The sequence below is a fragment of the Bubalus bubalis genome, chromosome 10, assembly GCF_019923935.1.
Source record: "Bubalus bubalis isolate 160015118507 breed Murrah chromosome 10, NDDB_SH_1, whole genome shotgun sequence".
Classification (NCBI taxonomy): Eukaryota; Metazoa; Chordata; class Mammalia; order Artiodactyla; family Bovidae; genus Bubalus; species Bubalus bubalis.
In genome coordinates this window covers 67,541,970-67,565,885 of record NC_059166.1, presented here as the reverse complement: position 1 = coordinate 67,565,885, position 23,916 = coordinate 67,541,970, and positions in this window count along the sequence as shown.

Here is a 23,916-nt window from a genome sequence, read left to right as displayed (position 1 = left end):
TAGATTTATGGATTCCTGTTTAATTCAGTAGATTGTGATCTGTTACTATCATTATTCTGATGCTCAGTTTTCCAGAATTGGCCAGTTGGAACCTTTGTAAACTTGCTCCCAAGTCTTTTTGATAGTGTTTATATCATTCTTTGAACACTTCCTTACTTTCTATGACAAAAAAGATAACCCAAGCCCATATTGTATCTTCTTCACCCAAGTGCTGGGATCAGTTGTTTATCTAAGAAGTCCTGGTTCCTTTCAGTGGAGAATGGTATTGGAAGCCAAAATGTGCTTTCAGAGTACTCATTACTACTGGAGTGTCATTGCTTCTAGACTCTCTTGGGAAACAGAGCTGAAATTCTATATGTATTGATATATATATACAGATGCATATATAGGTATGCATATATATTTATTTGTATGTATATATATTATGCACATATAATTATTATTTATGTACACTAATCTATATCTCTGTATCATCTATTATCTAAAACTACAATTTCACCTAGTATTTCCAATTCCAGTTCATAATCTCCGGGTTATTTCTAGCTTTCTCATTTCTTTTACTTTCTTTGACAGTGAGGAACCTGACTCTCATTACTGACAATATAGTTACATTTTCTCAAAGTGATTGTTTAAAACTAATCTTCCTATTTTGCTTTGTTCCTCCTCCACCATCTTCAAGAAAGATAAGAAAACTGAAAGCAGCTGTAGTTTTCAGTTTACTTGGCAACTGTAGCCCTGAGAATTCAGTACAGTGCCCCTCTAGAAGTATTTCCTAATCATTTTACCTGTCTTTCAATTTTTCTGCCTCCAGATGTGGTAGAATGATTATAGAATATCTTTGTGGAACTAGGGAATAACGTTCAACAGTTGTCCTCAGTCTAGCTACTATTTCTTCATTTTACCCCTGCTTCTTCCTCTTCTGTTCTGCTGCTGTTGTTCACTTATTTCTTGACTGAATTACTTTAACAGGTTCCTAAATGCTACAGATCTTGTTGCCTTTAAGATCTTCCCTATAAACACCAGCGTGATCCCTTTAAAACACAGAGCTGAGTACAACATTCTGTTGCTTTAAAATTTCTCAATGGCTTCCTTATTGCTCCAGATTCATTAATGTGGTTTATAAGAAAATCTATAACTTGATAGATTCTTGTTTTCTCTCCAAATTCATCTCTCATCACTTTCTTCTCTGAACTTCCTATGTCAGCTACGACAAGTAATTATATATATACAAAAAAGTCATTGAATGAGTGTTTTTTGATACCAAGGTTTCTGGATCTGAATTCTCTCTTATTGCCTGATTATATATTATATATATATATAATTTTATTTATTTATTTTTGATTGTGTTGGGTCTTCATTGCTACATGGGCTTTTTCTCTAGTTGTGGCGAATGGGGGCCACTCTGTAGTCGTGGTGCACAGGCTTCTCATCGGAGTGACTTCTCTGGTTGTAGAGCACAGGCTGTCTGGCATGCGGGCTTTAGTCGTTGCAGCACATGAACTCAGAGTTGCAGCTTCTGGGGCTCTAGAATACAGGCTCAGAACTTAGTGATATAAAACAAGAACTATTTTAAAACCAGATTTTGTGGGTCCAGATTCAGAAAAGGGTCAGTGGGGACAGTTCTATGCTGGGTCCAGAGGATTCATTTCTAAGATGACTTCTCACAAGTCTGGTGCCCAGGCTGATAGATCAGAATGGTTTCTGCTGGTAGCTGGACATTTTGCCAAGCGGCTCTGGGATCCAACGTGTGTGTTTCAGCAAACCAAGTGGAAGCTGCTTGGCCTTTTATAATCTGGCCCCAGAAGTTGCATAGTGTCACTTCCACTGTACCCTATTGATGGTAGCAAGATTCAAGGGTAGGTAACATAGATTCTTTCAGCATTTTAAAGCTGTTGCACCTTGGAGGTAAAATGGAGGTACTAGAAGTCTGGATTAAATGAGACTTTTTATAAGGTGGCCAATACACAGTAAGTGGTTGATAAATATTAGATATTTTTGTTTTTCAATGACATTTCTTCCTGGAATTCAGGTTCTGTTCTCATCGTCTGATGAAGATGGAGATAGGTTAGCCCCTTTCCTTGGAAGTCTCTCTTAAAAGTTGCCTCAGGGAGTTTCCGGGTTGTCTGACCTCTACAGTGCATATAAATGCCCATTTATGTGTTTATTTTTCCTACTAATCTGAGGCTTCTAGGGCAAAGATAATTAATACAGTATTTCTAGCGTGCAGGGACCCAGGACCCTGAGACAGGATGATCATATATCCAGTTTGCCTGGGACATTCTGCATTTACATCTGCTGTTGTAGCACAGTTATTAATAGTGCCACACTTTATTCTCAAAAAGTTCCCAGTTTAGATGATAAATAATGCAGTATCTACTCAAAGAGACTTCTAGAGCCTCAGTCATGTTGCTAAAGGAAAGACTGCCCTTGACCCTCTGACACACTTTCCAATTGTAGCAGCAGGACTTGACGGTAACCCTGGAGCCTGGGAAACTTGCCTCTCACCCAGGGGGCTGGGGAGGCTATGAGGGAAATGTGCCTATGATGTCCCAGTGAGCCAGCCTATAGTGCTGAATCACTAGCAGCATTTCCCAAAAGTGGAGTTAAGAAACTATTTGCCACTGACTCAAAGGGTGTGGGGCTGTCACTGGTCCATACTGACTAGAACAGAATACCTGGTTTGCTTTGACTTCTGTCGAAAAAGTAGTCTAAGTCCACTCTGAAACCCCATTCCCTGTTGTTCTCTAAGGATCTTCAGGTATTGCCCCCAGACGCCTTTCAGGAAATATTGGCTGATGAGAGCCCTTCAGTTGTGCTACAGAGTTTTGAAATGGCACAAAGTTGAATTTGGACTAAACTGTAAATGAGCTAATGCTCTGATGTTTGTACTTACCTGGAAAAACAGGTTTAAAAGATCCAGGAAATCAAGCCATATGATCACTCAAGAAAGAAGTTTGTAAGAATGTGCCATCACCTTAGATAGCCCTGCCAATTGCCATTTTTGGAAGTGAATGGGGACTTATTTGCCTTTGGTTTGGTCTTCTGCATTTTTCAAGGCCCAGTTTAAGTCCTGCTTTGTCCAAGAAACTTTCCTGAATTCCCACAGACAGCCTCACCTCTCCTTGACCTCTGCTTTTCCTCAGCTCCAGGTATTTAAAAAATTTACTTATCTGGCAAGTCTCCTGACCTTTCGGTCAATACCTTTGATACAGTATTTGTGTGCCAAGTACTGTGCTGAATTCTTTGCAGTAATCATTCCTTTTAATCCTTTACCACCAGGTAAGTACTGTTATATATATTTTATAGGTAAGGAAACACAGGTCACATTGCATTATTATTTATGTTAGATTACATCGCCTCTCCCCACCTACCTGTAATCCTCTCAAGAACTGCAAACAGGTTGCTTATCTCTTGGTATCCTAGTTTCCCCACACACCGTAGTAACTCAAAGGAACAAACTGTTGATGTTAATGTCCAGTATTACTTTCTATCTACTCCACAAGATGGAATTTTAAGCATGAATACATAGTTGTGCTCTATAGGCCATCTTTAAAGCCCTGGAAACCTCACATCAGGCCAGGGAAATTTAGTGTGAAGAGAAGGAATAATGCATATGTGAGACTTGCCATTTTGAGAGTCCATGGATGTTGGTTTTGAAACACAGAAAGCTTTGCTTCAACATTTGTTTCAAAGAGGAAGAAAATGTTGAAAGTTTTTTAAATGTTAGGCACATTGTGATTATTTGAATATTCTCTCGTGTTGATTTCCTGCATTACATCTTTGAAAGTGTCCTGATTTTCGTAAGTATTCCAGTGCTGAGTGGTATTTCCTGTCTCAGCCTAAAAAATGGGTTTTAACTCGCAACCAGAAGTGTCAGAATCAGCTGCAGTGATGGAGATGTTGAAGCAGTGACGAGCACGTGGAAACACATTTGAATTTTGATCTTAACGCACACTGAATAAGTCTATAAATGTATATGAAATAAGTATGAGTATCTTATCATAATTTTAAGTCTGATTTTTATTGTCAAGAATGTTTGCATTTAGAGTCCTTTAACTCTTGCCTTAAAGTGTTGGCCAAAGTTCATTTTTGTGTTTTTAAGTCTCTTATACTCAAATTGTCAGGTATTATGAGGCCAGTCAAGGCAGAATTATGAAAATTACAGGTGGAAAATTAGGTCCTTTTCTTTTTTCTTTTCCAATACAGGCTACTTTCCTTACAGAATATCCTCACGTAATTTTTCCATCCTTGTTTAGAATAATGTACACAAATGCTGGGGCCATTACAGGTTCCCCTAGGAGGTTATTCCTCAGAAGAGTGGGGTTTGTTGCAGGTACATTTTTTACCCAATTTTTAATCTAAACTTGTTTTGCTCAATTTCATTCTTTTACCCCTTGGACCACCTGTATAGTTCTTCATAGAAGTTTGTAGAATGCTTTTTTTGATAGGAATACTCATAATAATTAAAGGGAATTAGGTTCATTTATGTTTGCCATGCATGGGTCTGCTTTATTTTTTGTGTGCTTATTGACATGGCCTAAGGAAGCATTCCATTCTAAAGGAGATCAGTCCTGGGTGTTCTTTGGAAGGAATGATGCTAAAGCTGAAACTCCAGTACTTTGGCCACCTCATGTGAAGAGTTGACTCATTGGAAAAGACTCTGATGGTGGGAGGGATTGGGGGCAGGAGGAGAAGGGGATGACAGAGGATGAGATGGCTGGATGGCATCACTGACTTGATGGACGTGAGTTTGAGTAAACTCCGGGAGATGATGATGGACAGGGAGGCCTGGCGTGCTGCAATTCATGGGGATGCGGAGAGTGGGACACGACTGAGCGACTGAACTGAACTGAACTGAAGGAAGCATAATGATAAGTAGGCAATTCTTACACATAATCACAGAACTGGATTAGAAGAGGTTCATAAATATTCTTTTAAGTAGGTGTAAAAAATATTAGGCCCTTTCTTTTAGGCATATGCTAGGTCTCTCATTTATGGGAAAAATGAATGAAATAAGCAACCTGATCAGTTTGGTCTTGGATTGTCTAGAACTTCTCCAGTAAGTTAGACTTGGATCAGTATGTTCAGTTCGACTTCATACTGTAGCCATAAATTGGGACGTTTCTATTTGCTGTATCCCAGAGACACCAACCTTGAGGCTTGATCTGGCCTTTATGGGTCTTTGTATATCTATGATTGAGCCCGTGCCTGGCAGATGTCAGGTGTTTTGTTGGATAATTGAATGATGAAGTATGTGCCAATTAAGAAAAAACGAGTAAAGCAGCCATTTATCTAGTATTTTTGATACCCAGTGCCTATCATTTTTAATACCCTTATATGAAAGATGTATTTCAGTAAGATTTGTGCTATGAAATGAATAATAATAACAGCCAAAAGAAAAACATAAACAATAAACTTTCATTAAACAATATATAAAGTAAATTAAAAAGTAAATTAAAAATAAAAACAAATGTTATAGAACAAAAATATTTTAGTTTTATAAAGTATAAGACATTAATGATTTCTTGGGAAAAAGGAAAATATTTTATACTGCCATGTACTCCATGACTTCCAAAGGGAGGATTGAAGTAACTCAAGTTTTCCTTCTTTGTCCTTACAATCATTGTTTGTTTTGACTATTCTAAATATTGAAGCTGTAGTACCCTAGGAATTGGAGTTACTAACTGCCATCCAGGCAAGCTCAAAGGATTCCAAACCATTTTGAACTTACTCTCTATATCTATGGCTGATTCATGTTGATGTTTGGCAGAAACCAACACAATTCTGTAAAGCAATTATCTTTCAATTAAAAAAAAAATGTGGACAGCTGAGTCTCTGGGTGTACAAGTGGAGGTTCCAGATTACAGTGCTTATTTATAAATGATGTTTTACATATATATGAAGATTCAGTTCAGTTCAGTTCAGTTCAGTCACTCAGTCGTGTCTGACTCTCTGTAACCCCATGAATTGCAGCACGCCAGGCCTCCCTGTCCATCACCAACTCCCGGAGTTCACCCAAACTTACGTCCATCGAGTCAGTGATGCCATCCAGCCATCTCATCCTCTGTCGTCCCCTTCTCCTCCTGCCCCCAATCCCTCCCAGCATCAGTCTTTTCCAATGAGTCAACTCTTCGCATGAGGTGGCCAAAGTACTGGAGTTTCAGCTTCAGCATCATTCCTTCCAAAGAACACCCAGGACTGATCTCCTTTAGAATGGACTGGTTGGATCTCCTTGCAGTCCAAGGGACTCTCAAGAGTCTTCTCCAACACCACAGTTCAAAAGCATCAATTCTTCGGCACTCAGCTTTCTTCACGGTCCAACTCTCACATCCATACGTGACCACAGGAAAAACCATAGCCTTGACTAGACAGACCTTTGTTGGCAAAGTAATGTCTCTGCTTTTGAATATGCTATCTAGGTTGGTCATAACTTTCCTTCCAAGGAGTAAGCGTCTTTTAATTTCATGGCTGCAGTCACCATCTGCAGTGATTTTGGAGCCCCCCAAAATAAAGTCTGACACTGTTTCCACTGTTTCCCTATTTCCCATGAAGTGATGGGATCAGATGCCATGATCTTCGTTTTCTGAATGTTGAGCTTTAAGCCAACTTTTTCACTCTCCTCTTTCACTTTCATCAAGAGGCTTTTTAGTTCCTCTTCACTTTCTGCCATAAGGGTGGTGTCATCTGCATATCTGAGGTTATTGATGTTTCTCCCAGCAATCTTGATTCCAGCTTGTGCTTCTTCCAGTCCAGCGTTTCTCATGGTGTACTCTGCACAGAAGTTAAATAAGCAGGGTGACAATATACAATATGTATTATTAAAACTCAGCAGTAACCACAGCAATTGTTTAGAACTTTGACAAACAAAAGGTGTTTTAAGTGAGGGGTGTATTTTATCATTGACTTTGTTTAGAGTTGACAGAGCATAGGGAAAATAGAAAGCAGTATGCCTTTGAGCTTATTTCTTTTGGTTTATTATTGAAAAATTCTTAATATTTTCAAATTTTATAATTCTCTACAGACAATAATGACTTGCCTGCACCTGGGTCACACTGTTCCCATTTCCCTGTCCTGGGTTCACTATTGTGGAAGATAGGAATTTTGCTTTGAGTACAGTCTGAGGGGAAAAAAATGTTAAAAATGTTCCATGACTTGCAGATATCCAATATATATTTTGAATGTCTAACTAGAAGAGAGAATGGAGGATGGGTGGAATCTCTCAGAAGACTATGGGTATTGGACAGTAGCTGGCTAGTATCAGGCCCGTGGGCAGCACAACAGAACATCAGCATTTTGCAAAGGGAAGTGAGGAGTAGAACAAAGAACTGATGTTCCATCCTGTTGGTGATTGTTTTGGGTTGCTGATGGGAAGAGCAGAAGCAAGAGAGTTTTTCTAGGCTTAACTTCCCATCTCATTCTTTTAATTTCTGCCTTTGACCAGGGTTAGCCATACATACTGTTTTCTCCATTCCCTTGCTCAGTTCCTGAGAAGACCCTCGTACTCTTCCTTCAGTGGCTTATCTGCTTCTGTTAATAATCTGGAAATTTTATAGTAAAACTGTGTGAAATGGGGAAACACTGAAATGCATCTCAAGTCGTGCAGAACATTTGTATGCCAGATGTGTGGTACAAGCAGGGAATACTTTGCATTAAATTCTTTCCACCATTGTTCTCTTCTCGGACTCTTTTCTCTTGCTGAGTTAGAGCTGGCATGGAAACCCCCAACATCCTTTGTAGGCATTTTTGTACACTTCCTCTCCAGTCAGAGCAAGGGTATCCAAGAAGTACAATTCTCTGAGATGGCCCTTAGTCATTCTGTTTTAGTCCTCATTGCTCTGTCCAAGAGAAATCTCCATATGAGAATGCCTTGTACCCTGTTTCATGGCACCTCTATCTCTTACTCTCTTATCAAAAATAGAATTCCAGCATAGCCATTAGGATGGCTACTATTAAAACAATAGAAAATAACAGGTGTTGGTAAATGTGGAGAGATTGGAACCTTTGTGTACCATCAGTGAGAATGTAAAATGGTGCAGTCACTATGGAAAACATTATGACAGATCCTAAAAAAATTTTAAAAAGAGTTAATACATGATCCAGCAACTCTACTTCTGCGCATACGCCTAAGAGAATTGAACCCTGAGAGGAGACATTTGGGCACCCATATTCATAGAAGCATTATTCATAATAGCCAAGAGGGAGAAGCTGCAAGTACATTGACGGATGAATGGATAAACAAAATGTGATATATCCATACAATGAAATATTCAGTTCAGTTCAGTCGCTCAGTCGTGTCCGACTCTTCGCGACCCCATGAATCGCAGCACGCCAGGCCTCCCTGTCCATCACCAACTCCCGGAGTTCACTCAGACTCACGTCCATTGAGTCAGTGATGCCATCCAGCCATCTCATCCTCTGTCGTCCCCTTCTCCTCCTGCCTCCAATCCCTCCCAGCATCAGAGTCTTTTTCCAATGAGTCAACTCTTCGCATGAGGTGGCCAAAGTACTGGAGTTTCAGCTTCAGCATCATTCCTTCCAAAGAAATCCCAGGGCTGATCTCCTTCAGAATGGACTGGTTGGATCTCCTTGCAGTCCAAGGGACTCTCAAGAGTCTTCTCCAACACCACAGTTCAAAAGCATCAGTTTTTCGGCACTCAGCCTTCTTCACAGTCCAACTCTCACATCCATACATGACCACAGGAAAAACCATAGCCTTGACTAGATGGACCTTTGTTGGCAAAGTAATGTCTCTGCTTTTGAATATGCTATCTAGGTTGGTCATAACTTTCCTTCCAAGGAGTAAGTGTCTTTTAATTTCATGGCTGCAGTCACCATCTGCAGTGATTTTACTCAGCCTTAAAAAGGAAGTACTTTCTGACACATGCAATGACTTGGATGAACTTTGAGAACACTGTGCTAAGTGAAATAAGCCAATCACAAAAAGACAAATACTATATAACTTAATTTATAGAAGATACCTAAAGTAGCCAAATTCATAGAGATAGAAAGTAGAATGGTGGTTACCAAAAGTTAGGTTGAGAGGGAAACGAAGAGTTGTTGTTTAATGGGTACAAACTTTCAGTTTGCAAAGAAGAAAAGTTCAGGAGATGGGTGGTGATGATAATTGCACAATATGAATGTACTTAATGCCACTGAACTGTATACTTAAAAATGGTTAAGATGGTAAATTCTCTAATGTTATGTGTTTTTAACCTCAATTTAAAAAAAGAAAACATGACAAAATTACATACCTAACCCTAACCCCAGAAAACTGCATGTGAAAAATAATTATGGTATTTTACCACAGTAAAAGATAATTTAAAAAATAGAATTTCAAGTTTGTTACTCGTCACTCTTTTTTTTTTTTAATTTATTTATTTTTGGCTATGCTGGGTCTTTGTTGCTGCATCACTGGGTTGGGAAGATCACCTGGAGAAGGGCATGGCAACCCACTCCAGTATTCTCGCCTGGAGAATCCCATGGACAGAGGAGCCTGGGGAGCTATACTTAATGGGGTTGCAAAGAGTCAGACACAATTGAGAGACTAACATGCACTTGCACAGGTGTGTGTGCGTGTGTGCACACATGCGCGCGCGCACACACACACGCTGCTGGGTCTTTGTTGCTGGACAGGCTTTTCTCTAGTTGTGGCGAGTGGGGGCTTCTCTGTGGTTGCCATGCACTTGCAGTGGCTTCTCTTATTTTGGAGCAGGGGCTCTAGGATGCAAGGGCTTGGTAATTGCTGGTTGGGCTCTAGAGCACAGGCTCAATAGTTGTGGCCCACGGGCTTATTCGCTTCGTTGCATGTGGGATCTTCCCTGATCAGGGATAAAACTCGTGTCCTTTTCATTGGCAGGCAAATTCTTTACCACTGAGCCACCAGGGAAGCACCATGTCACTCTTAATATAAAATAACAAAGAGCTGTTTTAGGGACGTTAGACTCTGATGCCATGGGCCACATGCTGTACCTCATTACAAGCAAGTTTTGAAATCATGCTTGGTGGTTGCTGTGGTTTGAATACAACACATGGTTAAGCAATACTACCTTGTTCTTTCCAGATCAGAGACCAACGAAAGAGTAAATTAGAATAGGAAATGACCACCACTGTCTATGACATCAGAGAAGAGATGGCAACCCACTCCAGTATTCTTGCCTAGAGAATCCTGTGGACAGAGGAGCCTAATGGGCTGCCATCTGTGGCGTTGTACAGAGTCGGACACGACTGAAGCGACTTAGCATGCATGCATGCATTGGAGAAGGAAATGGCAACCCACTCCAGTATTCTTGACTTAGCAGCAGCAGTCTATGAGATGGTACCCTCTTAGATGGAGAGCTTACATTCCCTAGCTCATCTACATCAGATTTAAAGATCTGAACATTCACTTCAGCTCCAAGTAGAGGCTGCTTGTGCAAAATGATGTTTGGCAAAATGAAGTAAGCAAATTGGGTGTCATGGTGAATTAAAAGCACAGTTTTGAAGAACAGAAGCCTTCAAAACCTGCAATGCAATATCCACATTTTGACATTTAGGTTACCAGGCCAGAGGTAGCATGGGTTATTGGTGAAGGAAAACTATGATTACCATGGAGACTATTTGGCAGTAAGAAATAGTAAAATAATGCTTTGATTTAATCCATTTCTCCCCAGGGCTCACATATATAATAATTTATTTTCACAATATACCGAGGAACCAGGGAGGAATGGGTATTATTATCTCTATAGTTATAGAAGGTGAAACTGAGAAATAGAGAAATAATTGAAATTGATGCAGTGACTCATTGGCAAGGTAGCCTTAGAAAACAGGATTCTAGTTTCCTAGTCTTGGGACCTCTTCTTATGAATAGCTTGCCTTCTGTTCTGTTGATCCTGTTGAACAAAGCTGCACCTCTATGTCCCCAAACATGACAATAGTTGGCTCTCTGAATAAGTTTTTTAAGTAAAGAAGCCACACAAGAAGACTGGGATCTTTAGGCCCCTCCAGAAGCAAGCAAAAGTATGGATGATGACCAAGGAACTTCAGTGTTGGCTGGAGAACTTCAGTTTCCTTGAGTGTCACATTTCTCTGTGTCTAATTTCATTTGAGAGGAAAAAAAGACAACTGGAATTTCAGTAAGCTCCATTTTCTTGGCTTAGAAGTCATAAGCTCCAGTTAAGTGCTGCCCTGAATAAGTGGCTCCTCTGTGTTGAAGGAGAGACCACCCCCTGTTGCAGTTTCACAACACACATATGGAGGTTTCCAGAAGCCCTCAGCTGGAGCAACTAAATGTGACTGAGACAACACAGTCCCAGAGACAAAGGTCAGACCTATTTTAATCTCTGAGTAAGGCTATTACTCTGGGACAAGGCCCTTCTTGTCTGATACCCTGCTATTTTCAGTGATTCACAAACTTGAATCTCTTTCATCTGGGAGCACCGAGTCCCATCCCCCTTTCAGACTTGTTTGTGAGTTAAAATACTTCCCATCCGCAGTCTTCTCAGAGTGTCTTCATCTAGCTGTAGAATTCCTCAAGCTGTGACCTGGAGGAGTCCCTGGGAGGAAGAGTCAGGGCAGCTTGGAATGTGAGCCCAGGGGAGGATCTGGAGTGTAGCAGGAATTGGGGTTGCGGCTTGCTTGGAAGGTCCCGCAGAGGCTCTGAACCAGTAGGTCCCTGGGCAGCCGACTGTTCTGACAGGGCTCTGGGAGGCTTGCTCTGTACTGTCTGCTGAGGTGTATGTGTCGTGCAGATGTGTCAAAGTCCAATCACTGTAGAATCCAATGGAATTAGGAAGAAAGACGCTCCCTTAGTTTCTTGATGACACAGCCCTCGTGTTAATTACTGATCCATTTGGATTGATCACCCTCATGTTAATGGGTTATTTCTCCAAAGTGAATGTTGCAATATAGAAACCTGCTTATCCAGTTTTTATATATCCTGTGGTTCTTGAGTTTGCCAGTTCCCTCCTTTCTTAAAAGCAGTTTTTTAATGACTTCATCTACTATGGAAACATCTCAAAACTCTGTTTCTTAATTGTTTAATACCTCAGTTTGGTGTAGACAGAGAAGAGTTTGAGAAATACAGTCAAAGCTAGCTTCAGAGAATCTTCCCAGAGAACTAATAATGATGAATTACCACTTACTGCTTTTGTACTGGGCAAATACTTTATACATATTACATAATTTGATCTACATAAGATCATTTTACTGAATACAAAACAAGGTTTAGGGTAGTTAGGTAATTTTCCCTAAATCACAGTTAGTTTATGGCTAGAACTAAGATTCCATCTCAGATCTTCTTGCTGGTAAACACAATATAACAATTTTGCTGAGACTTTGAAAATAAATGTTGGATCCTCTTCAATATCGTGGTCTTTGTGGATATCATAAAATTAAATATTTTCTAAATTTTCTTCTCTCTTATTCTTTTTAAATAAAAGGTCCCTGAAGTCAGTGAGAAACTGGTGAGTTGCCCTTTTCATTTGTTTATAAGAGGAAACATGAACTTCTGTGATTATTCCACACATTCTTGCCACTTCCCTAAATCAAAGAAAAAAAGAGCCACAAAGCATGGCTGTAATGCCTGTTTTCATATCAAAAGGTCAAAAACTAAAGATCCTTTAGCATGCCATGAGGAAATACTGGAAAGAAAGTATTGTCACAAAAACAACAGGAGTTGCATAAATAAATAAATAGGAGTTTTGAGGGGGTAGAGAAAAGGAATTAACATTTTGTTTCTGAATTCTGATCCAGAGTTAATGTTTTCAGAAGTAAATTCATCCAGCAATAAACTGAAGGCTTTTGGATTTGATTGTATCAAAATTCCACCCACAAAATAAAATTAGAAATTGATTACCTCCCCTCCTGTTCTCTATTGAGGTCAAGCGAACGAACAGCAGAATGCACTACCTTTGCTATAGACTTTATTTATACCCCAGAACAAGGTGGAGAGATAAGCTAATTATCCAAATTTTCAATCAAAAGAAACAGCGATTTGGCTTCAGTTATCTGGTAGAAAGTGTTTGGAAACCTGAATTACTTGCACATATTTTAATCTTTGCTTGATATAAATAGAGTGACTTTGTGTATAGGCCCTTTCACTTGATAGTTATTCAAGATTTCCTAGTTACTGAAATTATCTCTGCTCATGTAAAGAGAAGTAGTTTCATGTTCCACAGGGAGATAAGGACTGAGGTCAGAAATTTGGTTTTTAGGTCACTGCCAACAGTGAAGAAGGATGCAAACGGGACTTCTTAGCCCCACCTTTCCATGAGAATCACTTAGGGAGCTCTTAAAAGTGTACCAGTGGCCCTGGCCTCATATAAGGCCAACCAAGTCAGGATTTCCGAGATTGGAGCTGAGGTCAGTATATTTTCTAAAAGCTCTTTAGTGATTTGGAAGCATTCATGGTTGAGAATCATTGGATTCATCATGGATATTATCATGCTGATGATAAGTATAAAAAAGATGGAGAATATATTGGTTCTGTTGTCCAAATTATCCATGGACAGTTTATTTTTAAGAATATATCAAAAAGAGGTAAAGCAAAATGACAGTGTAAGTTTATCTCCCTGCCCTTTTCACTAGTATTGTGGTCTCCTGTATCTGTCTCAAATAAAATGTCTTATAGTTCCCAAAGCTAGTTATGAAAGCAAATTCTAAACTACAAAAGCCTCCTTCAGAAAGATGAGAAAGAAAAATCTCTATGTTCTGACTGAATAGAGAACAACATTAACCAAAACACCATACTTTCAAATGATTCAGGAGTCACTTTCACAAATCCTTTGGCTTCATATTTTACGGTTCACACAGGCACAATTACTTTCCATACCCATTTGATGTTTTAAAGAAGTAGTGGTTCTTAGACTTTATTGTGCATCTGAATTACCCAGGGAACTTGGTAAAATCCAGGTTGCTGGGTCCTATTCTTGGGTTTTTCTGGTTTGATGGGTCTGGGGTGGGAATCCAATAATCTGCATTTCTAACAAGTTCCCAGGTGAGGCTGGTCTTGGGACCACAGCAAACTAAAGTAGAACTTGAACACCTCTCCCCAAAAGTTCATTATAATTGTGTAAATAATAATGTGAATATTTACTTTAGTATTATTTTTATTCCAAACTAGATTTGATCAATTCTCTAAACGTGTATAAATAGATTAAACTTATAAATTAAAAAAAGAAGGTAAAGGAGGTTTCCCAGTTGTCCAGTGGCTAAGACTCCACCCTTCCAATGCAGGAGGCCTAGCTTCGATCCTTGCACAGGGCGCTAGATACCACATGTCACAACTCAGACCCAGCGCAGCCCAAGAAAAAATATGGGAAGGAAATTTGAGTGAAAAGTAAAGTTTGAGTAGTAAAATAAAACCAAACAGCACACATATATATATATATATATATAAAAGCTATTTTAAGAAGATACAGAAAATAAAATCTATTTTGCTATTTAATAAAACATACATTTGAGAGTATTAATTCTATATAGTAAATATGTCATTCCTGGGCTTTTTCTTGCTTCTAAATTCCTTAGAAACTTAAGTGATATAATATTTAGCTATTCCAAAGTAAAAGAAAATGGAAAATTGCCTCGCCAGTCCTAGGGATACTGGTCAATGATGTGAGATTCCGTTTTGCTCCTCGGTATGTGCTCCTCTGTGTGTGACTGCTTTCAAACAGAATACAGTAAAATGAAATGAGGGGTGACATGCTTGGTTTACTTAGTAAAACTGTGCATAGTAGATAACTGGAAAAGTGATCTGGAGGCTTGAAATTTTTAGCTTCATTATCCACATGAAACACAAAGTCAAAGGCAGGAGGCAATCTGAGCAAATGAAGCCAGGCAGGTAGAGACTGACATGGTGTCCTGACCAATGGGAGCATACGGCCCAGTGCTGTCAGATAGTTGATTTATTGAGAGAAGCTAGAACAAATTTTTATACAAAGTGTTTTGCATTTTAACTGTTGGCAACAAGTTCAATTAAAATAAATAATACTATGTGAGTCAAACCAGATTTGGGCCAGCAAGATTTGGCCTTGCTAATTTGTAAACTCATCTTCAGGGATTCATTTTTCCTGGTTAATTACCAACTCCTCTTTGCATTCTGAGTGGATTTCTACCCAGGCAGCTAATTGAAGCAGAGCCAAACAAATTATTGACTCTTACTTGCATGGCTTTCCTTTAACCCACTGGTTCTCAAAGTGTCATCCAAAGTTGTATCAGTGTCTTCTGGGAACTTGTTAGAAATACAGCTTAAACTTGCCCATCTGAAATGGGCTAATTTCAGATGGCCTGCCCCAACCTTAGCCAGAAACTCTGGGAATGGAGCCAGAAATCTGTTTTAACAAACCCCTCCTTGTGATTCTGCTGCCCACTAAAAGTTGGAGGGCCCCAATTTACTTTAAGAGAACTTAAGGCAACCTTATTAAACCAGAACAGATCTACTGGTTTGGTAATAAGATGAACGCCTTACCAGAATCCAAGGCCAGAGAGCTCCATTTCAAATGGTGCCAGGTATCATTACCCCATTAATTGATACTTTGGTATATTTCTTTTTAAAAATATTTATTTATTTACTTAGGTGCATCAGGTCTTAGTTGCAGCACTCAGGATCTCTGGTATTCATTGCAGCACTTGAACTGTTAGTTGCAGCATGTGGGATCTAATTCCCTGACCAAGGACCAAACTCAGGCTCCCTGCATTAGAAGTAAGGAGTCTTAGCCACTGGACCACCAGGGAAGTCCCAGACACTTCTGTATATTTCATTTAAAAGATAATTCCAAAGGAGCATGGAGAGTCTCATTTGAGAAATTTGCTCAAGAATATCTGTCAGTTTAGGGGTTGTTGTCATTGATTAGTCACTCAGTCATGTTTGATTCTTTCATGGACAGTAGCCCACTAGACTCCTCTGTCCATGGGATTTCCCAGGCAAGAATATTGGAGTAAGTTGCCATTTCCTTCTCCAGGGAATCTTCCCAGCCCAGGGATGGAACCCAAGTCTCCTGCCTGGCAGGCGAATTCTTTACAGCTGAGTCACCAGGGAAGCCCCTAGGGATTGTGTCAGTGCTTATTTACTCTTTTTTACCAGCTGCTCCAGTTGTTGTGGTTGGTGTCAGATGAAAATATTCACACTTCCTTCTGTAGCTCACATTTACCAGTTTTCTGAGGGTCACTAGAATGTGATTATAGTTATAGATCCTTGCAACTATCCTTCTAATGGAAAAACAGCTTCAAATATACAGCATCAAGGTATATCTAAAGAAGAACATTTATTCTCAATAAAAGAGAATTTAATCTTAAATTAGTATATTTACCAATATCCAGATGTGTGGCAACAAATACTAGCATTTGAACTGCACATGCTGTTTTCATCCCTATATTAGACACCTTAGAGTTGGCTGGAGTGACATTAGAAGTGCTGATGGGCACTGAGGAGGCTTGGTTTCTTCTTGTCTCTCCCTATCCCTCCATGTACCTTCAACGGGTCATTTGTGACTTCCCTTTTCTCAGCCTGTAAAAGGAAAGCCTAGATCTGAATGATCTCTTCTGAGAGCCTTTCAGATCTGAAAACATTCTGTAATATTAAAGGCTTATTGTCATGTGGGTTATGAGTCTTAGCTGAAGCTTCTTTAGTTGTTTGGCTATCTGTGGATTGTGTATTCACAGGCATTCCACTTAAATCACATGCTCTGAGCTCATTTACTTGTACTTTTATAGTAATACTTAAGCATTTATATATTGCTTTTCATCTTCAAAGCACTTAACATACTTAAGAATCCTTCCAGCAACACTTTGAGGTAGCTAAGTATTATTAAAATAGAAAGAGGAAGAGGACAAGGGAGAAAGAAGGAAGGAGAGGGAGAGAGAGAGAATTTTAAGTCCTTAAATGATTTGTCTCTGGCTCAAGGAAGAGAATATACCAAGGGGGCACAATTAGAAATTAAAAAAAATAGTTTTTTTTAAAAACAGGGGTGGGGGGAGGAAGAATATACCATGGCCAGAATTAAAACTACTTCCCTGTTGTGTGTTAGACTTGCTATCAAGCTTTTGTCCTTCCAAACGTTCTTAAGGGTTTAGAATCCTCCCTGCACTGCTCCAGGATTTCCTCGAATCTTTGTAGGCTGAAGGCATTTTGATATTGTCTACCTTCTTGGAGGGCAGAGACACATCTAGCACAAGTACAGTGCTCAGTTTATAACAGAAGTTTGCTGTTGGTGATGGTGTTATGGATCCTTTCCTGTTTTAAGCTGATGTAACCAAAAGCAGAAGGGAAAAGTGAAGATTTCTACTGCAGCAAATTCATGGAGTAGATGGTTTGGGCTGCTAGCTTGGGGGTTTGCAATCTTAAATTTCCCTGTAGCTTACTAGAGACCAACGCCTTTTAGAAATAATGCCAAACACATGTTGAACTTTAGTAACCTTTACTCTGTAATGAAAATGTAACTCTGAGCAGGGTGTATAATCAAAAACCTAATGATGAAATTATTACTTAGAAATTTAAAGTTTGGTTTGAGGATTCTTAATGCTGACATGGAAAGAACAGTGTGAATGGAGAGAGAGTTTGTGCGGAGGGATGGGAGGGAGAAAAGGACAAATGGAGGGAAAGGAAGATGGGTTTTCTGGAGGAGACTCTGAAGAACTTCAGCTAATACTACAGTGTCCTCCAGACATGTTCAAAGACAGGCAGACCAGTGCTGAGAGGTAAATGTCAAAAGTACCCATATGAATGAGTCTCTTGTATGAAGTTAGATCATTTTTAGCATAATGTTATGTATTTTACTTCACAAATTAGATCTGACTTTTTTTTTTGCAATCCACTTTAATCCAAGAATTCATGTCTTTGTAAATTTCTAATCCACTCTATGACAGTTTTAGAGGTGTTACAGAAATTTGTGAAACAGCTGCTTAGGCTGAATTTTTTTTTATATGTAAACTCGTTAAGTTCTGATAAAATACGCTGGCACACAAAACAACCTGAAGCTAGTTCATCAATATTTAATGTTAGGATGCAAAAAATGGAGTTTTGCTGAACCATGTTTCTAAGTTGGAGTCTTTTCCTGGCAAATATTTAAGACGTCCTGCCCTGGGACTTGTTATAACTGCCTTGCTCACACTGTTGTTAAACTTGCATTTGCCTCAGAAAATATTTTCTTGTTTTTCTGTTTATTTGCTCACTGAATTTTATTTTCCAAAAATACTAAAATTTACTAAGAGATGAAAAGACGTCATAGAGGAGGGGGCTAAGTGTGGCCTCCTGTTTGTTTCTGGCTGAGCGGCTTCTGCTGCTAACATTTCCCTGAAGTCCCAGCAGATCTTGTACCTGGAGCTCATCTTCCCAAGTTCTGAAGTGGGAGGTTTTCTATTGATTGAGGGTCGATAGGGCTTTGAGGTGACTCACTTTCTCATTCTAGTCTACTAATGACAGATTTGTTCATACAACCTTAGTAATTTGCAGGGTGAAATGGAGATAGTTCGTATTTGGAATTAGTCTACTCTAAAGAATTCCTTTAAACAAAACAGTCCGAATTGCAGTACTTGGATGCAATCTCAAAAAACGATAGAATGATCTCTGTTCGTTTCCAAGGCAGACCATTAAATATCACAGTAACTCAAGTCTATGCCCCAACCAGTAATGCTGAAGAAGCTGAAGTTGAACAGTTCTATGAAGACCTACAAGACCTTTCAGAACTAACACCCAAAAAAGATTTCCTTTTCATTATAGGGGACTGGAATGCAAAGGTAGGAAGTCAAGAAACACCTGGAGTAACAGGCAAATTTGGCCTTGGAATATGGAATGAAGCAGGTCAAAGGCTAATAGAGTTTTGCCAAGAGAACACACTGGTCATAGCAAACACCATCTTCCAACAACATAAGAGAAGACTCTACACATGGACATCACCAGATGGTCAACACCGAAATCAGATTGATTATATTCTTTTCAGCCAAAGATGGAGAAGCTCTATACAGTCAGCAAAAACAAGACCGGGAGCTGACTGTGGCTCAGATCATGAACTCCTTATTGCCAAATTCAGACTTAAATTGAAGAAAGTAGGGAAAACCACTAGACCATTCAGGTATGACCTAAATCAAATCCCTTATGATTATACAGTGGAAGTGAGAAATAGATTTAAGGGCCTAGATATGATAGATAGAGTGCCTGATGAACTATGGATGGAGGTTTGTGACATTGTACAGGAGACAGGGATCAACACCATCCCCATGGAAAAGAAATGCAAAAAAGCAAAATGGCTGTCTGAGGAGGCCTTACAAATAGCTGTGAAAAGAAGAGAAGCAAAAAGCAAAGGAGAAAAGGAAAGATACAAGCATCTGAATGCAGAGTTCCAAAGAATAGCAAGGAGAGATAAGAAAGCCTTCCTCAGCAATCATTGCAAAGAAATAGAGGAAAACAACACAATGGGAAAGACTAGAGATCTCTTCAAGAAAATTAGAGATACCAGGGGAACATTTGATGCAAAGATGGGCTCGATAAAGGACAGAAATGGTATGGACCTAACAGAAGCAGAAGATATTAAGAAGAGGTGGCAAGAATACACAGAAGAACTGTACAAAAAAGATCTTCACGACCCAGATAATCATGATGGTGTGATCACTCACCTAGAGCCACACATCCTAGAATGTGAAGTCAAGTGGGCCTTAGAAAGCATCACTACGAACAAAGCTAGTGGAGGTGATGGAATTCCAGTTGAGCTATTCCAAATCCTGAAAGATGATGCTGTGAAAGTGCTGCACTCAATATGCCAGCAAATTTGGAAAACTCATCAGTGGCCACAGGACTGGAAAAGGTCAGTTTTCATCCCAATCCCAAAGAAAGGCAATGCCAAAGAATGCTCAAACTACTGCACAATTGCACTTATCTCACACGCTAGTAAAGTAATGCTCCAAATTCTCCAAGCCAGGCTTCAGCAATATGTGAACCGTGAACTTCTGGATGTGCAAGCTGGTTTTAGAAAAGGCAGAGGAACCAGAGATAAAATCACCAACATCCGCTGGATCATCGAAAAAGCAAGAGAATTCCAAAAAAACATCTATTTCTGCTTTATTGACTATGCCAAAGCCTTTGACTGTGTGGATCACAATCAACTGTGGAAAATTCTGAAAGAGATGGGAATAACAGACCACCTGACCTGCCTCCTGAGAAATCTGTGTACAGGTCAGGAAGCAACAGTTAGAACTGGACATGGAACAACAGACTGGTTCCAGGAAAAGGAGTACGTCAAGGCTGTATACTGTCACCCTGCTTATTTAACTTATATGCAGAGTACATCATGAGAAATGCTGGGTTGGAAGAAGCACAAGCTGGAATCAAGATTGCCGGGAGAAATATCAATTACCTCAGATATGCAGATGACACCACCCTTATGGCAGAAAGTGAAGAGGAACTAAAAAGCCTCTTGATGAAAGTGAAAGAGGAGAGTGAAAAAGTTGGCTTAAAGCTCAGTATTCAGAAAATGAAGATCGTGGCATCCAGTCTCATCACTTCATGGGAAGTAGATGGGGAAACAGTGGAAACAGTGGCTGACTTTATTTTTTTGGGCTCCAAAATCACGGCAGATGGTGATTGCAGCCATGAAATTAAAAGACACTTACTCCTTGGAAGGAAAGTTATGACCAACCTAGATAGCATATTCAAAAGCAGAGACATTACTTGCCAACAAAGGTCCATCTAGTCAAGGCTCTGGTTTTTCCTGTGGTCATGTATGGATGTGAGAGTTGGACTGTGAAGAAAGCTGAGCGCCGAAGAATTGATGCTTTTGAACTGTGGTGTTGGAGAAGACCCTTGAGAGTCCCTTGGACTGCAAGGAGATCCAGCCAGTCCATTCTGAAGGAGATCAGCCCTGGGATTTCTTTGGAAGGAATGATGCTGAAGCTGAAACTCCAGTACTTTGGCCACCTCATGCAAAGAGTTGACTCGTTGGAAAAGACTCTGATGCTGGGAGGGATTGGAGGCAGGAGGAGAAGGGGACGACAGAGGATGAGATGGCTGGGTGGCATCACGGACTCGATGGACGTGAGTTTGAGTGAACTCCAGGAGTTGGTGATGGATAGGGAGGCCTGGTGTGCTGCGATGCATGGCGTCGCAAAGAGTTGGACACGGCTGAGCAACTCAACTGAACTGAAAGAATTCCTGGTTGGACTTCCTCGGTGGTGCAGTGGATAGGAATCTGTCTGTCAATGCAGGGGACGTGAGTTCAGTCCCTGGTCCAGGAAGATCCCACATGCCACAGAGCAACTAAGGCCTTGCATCACAACTACTGAAGGGCCTGGCTCCACAAGAGAAGCTACCACAGGGAGAAGTCTGTGCACTGCAACCACAAGTAGCCCCTGCTCACTGCAGTTAGAGAAAGCCTGCGTGTAGCAACAAAGACCCACTACAACCAAAACTATTAAACAACAACAACAACAAAGAATTTCTGGTCTTCAAGACATCCTAGGTCAGTAACCGGAAAACTTATCACGGTGAAAAGAATCACCACATAATAAATGACACCAGTCAATATTGGAGGTTATTTTGTCCAGGCAGTTGTAGAGCCAGAGAAATTGTTTTCATACATGACCAGAAGTCACTTGAAGACCAAGAAGACTTGAAGACCCCATCTTCCTTATACGGTGCTCAAGGAATGCTCCTACATTTTTACTTTGCAATTCTTGTTTGTTTTTTTTGACAGTGCAGCTATCCAAGGCATATAGCTCTGTGCTCCGCAAGACTGTTCCTTAATAGCTTACTACATTCAACTTTGTATTTTGATGTACTGTGTTACTTATCTTTTTTGTTGTGTTAAATTTAAGCTCTTTTTAATAGGAATCATATTTTAGTAATCTTTACTATCTTTTTGTGCCTATAGTTCTGCTTTGTACTCCATAGAAGTTTAATACATAGGATTTGTCTATTCTATGTATGTAAGTATGTATCTATGTATATTTATATATATGTATTCTACTTATTGCCAGGCCCTCTTTTTTTTTTCTTTTTCACCAAGTAGTTCCTTCTGTGAAATGCCTGGTTAATGATCTAACTAGAAAATAATCTCTACCCCTAGTGTTTAAAATATATTATATCATGGATCCACAATAATATCCAAAGAAACACAGAGCAGCCCTCCTCCTCTTATATGGCCATCAAGTGTGAAACCATATGATTGGGAATAGATTATCTAACCAATACATCTCCTCCCACTCCATGCCAAAAAAAAAAAAAAAAAGGCAAAATGTTAGGTATTTCTTCAAGTACTGTGGGAAATGTATCAAAATATCAAAATAAAAATTGCTATATCCCCAAATTCTTCTCACATACTTACTCTTAAAAGAGTGCCAGGAAATAATGTTCAGGCCCCATGATTTTAAAATGTGTTAGAACATGCTTCATTGGGGTTTTGGCTAACAGCATTGTGAGATGCAATTCAATTTAGTGCACAACATTTCTCTAGAGTGAGTTTTAAGAAGAAAAATATCTAATTTTTATTTATTAATGTCAAATAGACTTTGAAAACTAATTCATCTAATTTGCTTTCCTAACTCTTCATTTATTGACCCTTTAAACCATCTTTTTCTGTCCTAAATTTTTTTGAATAAGTAATATAGTTCCATGGTTCAAAAAACTGAAATGTATAACAACTATTCGGTGGTAAGTCTCCTATTCTTATCCTGTCTGGCTGATCCCCATCCCTATCTTTTTTCATTACACAATATTCCTCAGCTATCTTTTCATATTGTGCATAAGGAGTTTTCTCATTCTCTTTTAGTGTTATAGAGTATTTGTAAGGATGTACCACAATTAGAGTAAAGTCTTCAACTGATATACACTTAGGCAGTTTCCATTGTTTTAGTATTATAAACAATTATTCAATGAATAAATTTGTGCAAATGTCATTTTGCAAATTGGCAAGTTTATTGGTCAAATACATTTTCAAAAATAATATTTCTGGAAATTTTCTGTATGCATTTATTAATCGGTTAATATTGACAAATTGTCATCATAGAGATTTTGTCTAAATTTATACTCAATAGGTACATTTTCAAGTCATTGAATTTTTGTCAATCTCCTAGATGAAAAGTAGTATGTGAGTGTAATTTTAATCTGTATCTCTTATGATGAGTGAGGTCAGTATCTATCCATGTGTTTAAGAGTCATTTATAATTCCATTTTTGAACACTCTGGTCATGTAACTTACTTTTAGATTGTCATGTTTTTTTATTATTGATTTTACATGCTCTTTGTATATTAGAAAAATTATTTTTCAATTTAACTTGAAAAGTTTTTTTTTATTTGCCAGTTTATAAAATTACTTGGCTGTGTATGTGTGTCTGTGTCTATGTTTCAGAATTTTTTAAAATGTTGTTGAATTTATCAACTTCTGTTATGGCCTCTAAATTTTGAGCCATATTTAAAAAGCCTTCCACACTCCAAAGTTAAAAAAATTTTTTTTATGGTTTAATTTTTTATATTTAGATCTCTGATCCCCTTGGAATTTATCTTGGTATACAATATGAGATATAGATCAATCTTTTGACATAATCAGAAAAACTAAGATAAAACCTTCTTATAGTTTAGAATAAAAATTGAACCTCTTTATTAAATAATGGGTCAGATTGGTTGTCTACAACGATTACTCACCCAAAAATAGCCTTCACTGCATATTAGCTGTATAACTTTCAACTTTACCAAACTCAAGAGTCCAACCTTAAATTAACCAAGAATAGTTAACTTCTCGTAAGACAAGCCTAATTAATCATATTATATAATTATTCAGCATATCTTTGGCCACTTAATGTGAAAAGCCGACTCATTAAAGAAGACCCTGATGCTGGGAAAGATTGAAGGCAGAAGAAGAAGAGGATGACAGAGGGTGAGGTGGTTGGATGGCATCACTGACTCAGTGGACATGAGTTTGAACAGATTCGGAGATGGTGAAGGACAGGGAAGCCTGG